Source organism: Eurypyga helias, unplaced genomic scaffold (genome assembly GCF_000690775.1).
Source record: "Eurypyga helias isolate BGI_N326 unplaced genomic scaffold, ASM69077v1 scaffold8109, whole genome shotgun sequence".
Lineage (NCBI taxonomy): Eukaryota > Metazoa > Chordata > Aves > Eurypygiformes > Eurypygidae > Eurypyga > Eurypyga helias.
In genome coordinates, this window is record NW_010270072.1 from 1 (window position 1) to 5,822 (window position 5,822).

Consider the following 5,822-nt stretch of genomic DNA (forward strand, 5'->3'; position numbering starts at 1 on the left):
AGAAGTGAGAGTCAGAGAGCCCGAGAGTGATCACAGTCTGAGCGCCACAGCCTGAGAGCCGTCACAGCAGATTCCGAGCAAACCCTATCAGCAATAGCACAACTGGGAGAACTAAACAAACCCACCAACTCCCTCACGAATGAGCCAGCACAGGAGTTAGCGAAGCAGCTAACGCAGGTGTCAGGGAGAGGGGTAGCAAGTGTATGGGAGTAGAAGAGTAAGGGAGAGAGTAATGGCTCCCAGACCCCCTTCTCGCCTCTGCCCCGAGCATGATGTACTATGGAATGGAATACTTCCTGGGGCAGTTCGGGTCAGGTGCCTGAACTGTGTGTCCCCTGCACTGCTTGTAGTGAGACGGCCAGAGCTGGGAACGCAGCTGCAGTGTCAGAAGCAGAGAAAGACCTTGAATTTGGCGCAGGCGTTCCCCAGTGCCAGCTGAGAACTTATCAGTGCTGCTCTCTGCATCCAGGAACAGCTTCCTAGCAGCCAGGGTAAAGAGAGTTAACTCCTTCCTGACTGAACCCAGCACAGGTGTCAGACTTTTTCAGGTGTGTTACTGAATGTGAACCAGCAGCAGTTAGGAACAGTGCAGTTTCTACAAATGCAATGAAATGAAAAGCAGCTTTTATTTCCACTAATTCCTGTTATCTGAAGGACAGCCAAAAAGTATTTCTGGCAGCAGCTCAGTTCCTTGAAAGCAAAAGAGTGGACACAGCCCATATTACAGCTGGTTCTCATTTCCCTGTCCTGAATGCCTGGACCGGTGTGGAGCTGCATAAAGGCAGCTGATGCAGGCAAGGGTCAGGCTTTGGGAGTGTCACTCTGGAGTATAGGTGCTGCTGGAGACTGGGAACTGCCCTTGAGAATCCACCTACCATTCTCATCTTCTCACAGGCCTTGAACAAAACAACTTCACTGTGATAATAGCTGGTTTGAATAGTGTAATCCTTATGGAAGCTCTAAGTACCTGTAAATATTTTTAATTATTGATCAGGAGTTGTTTGGGAATTTGTCCATCTAATCTTCAGTGTCCTGTTTCTCACAGGAAATGTGTTGAACAGCTTTTTTTCTTTTTTTTTAATGAAACAACTACTCCGTAGGAATGTTTCAAGTATAATAGGACAAGTGGTAATGGCTTTAAACTGCAAGAGGGTGGATTTAGATTGGGTGTCAGGGAGAAATTCTTGACACAGAGGGTGGTGAAGCACTGGGACAGGTTGCCCAGAGAAGCTGTGGATGCCCCATCCCTGGAAGGGGTCAAGGCCAGGCCAAAAAAAAAAAGGTGTCCCTGCCCATGGCAGGAGGGGTGCAACTAGATGATCTTTAAGGTCTCTTTTATAATGCATGATAATTAGAGAAGGACCTTAAACTTACAGCTCTCTTCTGTTCGAGTAAGCCTGGATTCTTGTATGACACTCTACATTGCTTACATGTGCATCCCTTTATATTCAGTAGTGAGATGAAGAGCGGAAGTTTATATATCATGCTCTTGAGTCTAACACAAGCACTCTGTTTTTCCATGGGCGTTCCTATGGCTCTGGTCACTGTGGTCACATTTCTTTTGCCAAAAGAAATGCTTCTACAGGATCAATCATGTTCCAAATAAAATAATATAAACAGCAGTTCAGCATATGCATACAACAATATCTTGCCTGCTCTGAGTTATCGGTAGCCAAACTCCCACTCCTAGGGTTGCTAGTTATAGTATAAAATGTATTGCATATTGTATGTAATTATAGTACTTTCTTGTATTCCTCAAGTTTATTTTTAAGTGCTGCTAGCAGTAATAGCTTTAATTAAACTTTACCATGCATGAATTGGAATGGCACTTCCCTGTGCCACCTACTTATTTCCAGTATCTTGCATTAGAATACTGTTAGCTGGGAGAGTGTCATCTCTAAGTAGTGTTAATTGTTGTCATCATGATTTCAGTAAATTTAGTGAAAACTGTAATGAGCTTGTAAAACAATAGCAATGCAATAAAAATTAACTTCTGTAGCTCAATAAAGTGGTCCTTGCTTTTGATTAGGATAGTAATTTAACCATTTCAAAATAAGGTAAATATTTTTAATGGAATCTTATCAAATGTTAGGTAAGCTTTTGTAATCTTTCTAGTTTTCTCTGATTATCTTATGTCCTTATCTTTTTAAGGATTTGAACACTAGTTCTGGAAAAAGTGCTGCTTCTGGTAAATCCATGTTTCGACAGATTACGTCCTTTTTCCCATGCTTTGCAGTCCTTCTGCCTTGATGTCTGGCAATTTCCATTTCTCTTACTCAAGATACTGAACGCTGTTTATTTGAAAAAATGTCACCACGGTACTGTCGACTGAAATGTGTAAGAAAATATTGCAAAATACTGGACTCCCCATGTTGAAATGCAGCTGCGTAGTGCAAATTACAAAGCTTCACTAAAGCTTTAATGCTGCTTGCTTTTCCAGTGGACATCGTTTGAAATACACTAATACTTGCTTTTGGCCAGCAGAAGCGACCATGTTATTTGATGACACGTTCTGGATAGCACCCTAGTTGACAGTTAAATGTTATTTTCCCATACCATTTAAACCCCTAGCCCTTCAGTAGGTTTGCAGATGTGTTTCATAAAATGTATCATCTACTTCTGCGCTACACCAGTGTCATAAGGAAACAGTTTTGGTGTGTGGTTTTTAGTTAGTGTTTTTTCTATGACCTAGGTTTTGCAAATGCACCTTCTCCTCTGTGTGGTGGTCTGGGTATTCTTTGACTTAAACCACTGTGTTTCTATATGACAAAATCTAGCTGTCCATTTAAAATGAAAGGAACTTTTTTAGTGAAGTGTGTGTACATAGTCTGATTGGTAGCTATGGGTATCTGGTAGTTTTAAAGAAAAAGAGCTATTTTTCTTTTAGTGGAATGGGGAGTTGTCAGCCAAGCAAAACTCTGCTGAGCCTTTATATACGAGCAAGGAAGTGCACACAAAACTGAGTAATTTTATCAACCATGTCTCTTGTTTTCTGCTTTCAAAATGTTGTGACATAGTGAGTTTTACTGACCACAAAATGTGTTTTATGGTAGAAATTTTATCAACTGTTTTTCCTGTTGGGACACAACCTAAAAACTTTAAACTTCTAGCTTTATTTTGGTTCCCATCTGTACTGAAAAATAGCTGTCTTGTGTGACATCTCTGGGTCACCTACTTACCCTGCCTTGGCTTTTACTTTCCATTTAGCAACTTATTAAGTAAACTGTCACAGAAAAAAAGGCTTCTGTGAAAAAGATAGGGGATGGATCAATCATTAGTGCCCAGTGATGACACAGTTACAGTACAAAACTAAAACTAGAAAGCGAATTTTTAGGTTTGAAGAAACATAAAAAATGTTATCCAGAGAACTGTAAGTTCTCTACAGGCCTACAGTGCAAAAGTGCTAATATATCGTACAACATTTAACATATGTTCAGGCACTTAAAAACTGAATTTCAGTACTTCCTGGTGTTTTTCTTTTTTCTATTTCAAATTTTCTTAAACCAGGCAAAACCCCAAACAAACGATGTGATGTTCTCCATCTGTATAAAGAGCATCTCTCTCTGCTAGAATAACAAGGTTGACTTGTTATTCTGAGAATAGTTAAGCCACGTCAGAATAAAGGATGAGGGTGGTTCTTGACCCTCAGTTGTCAGTCTGTAACTTCCAAGATTAGTAGTAATTACAGCTTTAATACTTCCTCTCCTTTCAGGTTAGTGTACTGTAAATCACTCTAATTGTATGTCCATTTCTTGTATGATTAGTCTCCCTGTAGGCTTTGGGTTTTGTGGAGTATACTTTCATAGCCCAGTATCCCAAAGTGAAATTGTGTTGTTATGCTTCAGGTTGAACCACTTTTCTATTTTACAGTTAATTGAGAAAAAGTAACCACTCCAACCACTTTGTACCTCCAAGACCTTTTACATCCAGCTCATAAATCTGGCTGGCTTTCAGTATGCAAGCTACTTGACTAAATGCTCTTCTTTTTCAAATTGGGTGTTGCTATAGTTTTTAATCCAAAAAGACAAAAGCATGTATATTTAGATACAAAATCTGTGTGGCTTCAAGTACCTTTGATTTGTTTACAACACTGGACAGGAATTCTGGTTTATTTGCTAGAAGGTTGTTGCTCTGTTTAGGGACAGCTGCCATTTAGCACCTTCTTTCTAATTCTTGAAGTGTTCGCTATCCCAGTTACCTTGGTGACACTGAAATCTGTAACTGGTTATAGTGTCTTTCATGTACACTACATTTTTATTCTATATGTTCTTCAGGGGTATTACCCTACAGTAATGCAGTAGTTTTTCTGGAATTAATCTTCACAGCAATTCCATGTACGTAATTAAACAAACAAACAAAAAAAAAGCCAGCAGTTTTAAACCAGCTGTGTCTTGTTTTCTCAAGGAGACTGTAGGTAAGTGTCGGACGTTCAGTTTATCAGATTGTGCAGGCTTGTGCTAGGTTGCGTGTGCTTGTATTCAGTAGGACCACTTGGAATGTTTTGTTTGATGGTAGCTATTGCTGCCTGTGTTTAAGAAGATTTTAGCATTTTATGATACTCCAAGGAAAAAAGAAAAGTCATCAACGGGAAGAAGTGGGAGTAAACTGCAGAAATATTTACAAGGGCAATCGAGTCTGTTTTTTAACATGCAGTTAATGGTTTAGCAGTTCATATCTAACAATAACAAGGTTGTTATGCAGAAATAGAAAACGTGTTACAATGTTGTTGTGCGCAGGCTTTCTGTGGTGTGGTCATGCTTCTTGTCTTCAGCTTAGTGTTGTAGTCATGTGGCCCTTTTACTTGCACATGATTGTTTGACCCTGCCAAAATAGGGTACTGCTTTCTTTACCTCTGGCCAGTTACTGTAGTCCCAAGTATTTAAAGTTAAGGTCCCCATCCTGAAAGTTTCTGCTTTGTGTAACGATCTGGAATTTCCCACATGTTAGTCATCTTAACTGCTCATGGGATTACTTGGGTGAAAAATAAAGCGTGTCCAGGATTGTGTGGCAGTGAGGCTAAAGCTCAGTAGAATGTAAAGGCATAACTTCTATAACTGTGGAAGTGTTAGCTGTGGGTGGTATTTTAATTTGTCAACACGTGAATGTTGTTTATAAACAACAGTCTAGTTCTTTCTTAACAGTAGCCTAATCTTAAACTTCTCCATCTATATTTGGACTCAGTGCTTTAGACTTACTTTAGTTTCAAACTATAATTGGTGGGTTTATGTCAAAGTGAGTATACTTTTAATTATTTTCCAAAATAATGAACCTTCAAAAACTGATGGCAACAAAAGTAGTGCTGGCTTACTTATCAGTTCTGTGCATGCAGTTAGAACTTTGCAGTCTCATTTCGTTTCACATGCCAGTGCAAGGAAGATCAAGGTGTAAAGCACAGGAAATAAAAATTGGGAGGTAAAAACTTCAATGTTTTTTATAACCTAGGTATCCTTGTCAAACAATAAAAACAGCACTGCACAAAGGCTGTATAAGGCAAGGCAGCCTTTGTCTCAAAAGGTTACAGCAGTCTGTAAGAGCAGTACAGACTGATTAGTGTGTTACCAGAAGAGTACAAATTTTTTTTTTTAATTATTTGTTATTAAAGATGAGGGGGTCTGGTCTCAGGTTATCTGAAGCCTGTGAAATAGGTATCACAGAAGAGAGAAATAAAAATAACTTTGTTATCAGCAACACCTGGGTGGTAATTAACTATAAATTTTTAAAATAAACTTTGTTTGATATTTACTCATTATTTAATTTTTTCACCTCTTATATTCATAGAATGATAGAATCACAGAATAGTTTGGGTTGGAAGGGACCTTAAA

General features: G+C 39.0%; 1 protein-coding gene across 1 annotated transcript in view; it reads left to right on the forward strand.

The window, feature by feature from the left end:
• The first annotated feature begins 2,561 nt into the window (after positions 1–2,561).
• LOC104514576 (serine/threonine-protein phosphatase 2A 56 kDa regulatory subunit gamma isoform) overlaps positions 2,562–5,822 on the forward strand; it is a 29,713-nt gene continuing 26,452 nt past the window's right edge. The window contains exon 1 of the mRNA XM_010158306.1: positions 2,562–2,577. The gene's annotated coding sequence lies outside the window, so the exon portion shown is untranslated. The remainder of the gene's footprint in view (positions 2,578–5,822) is intronic.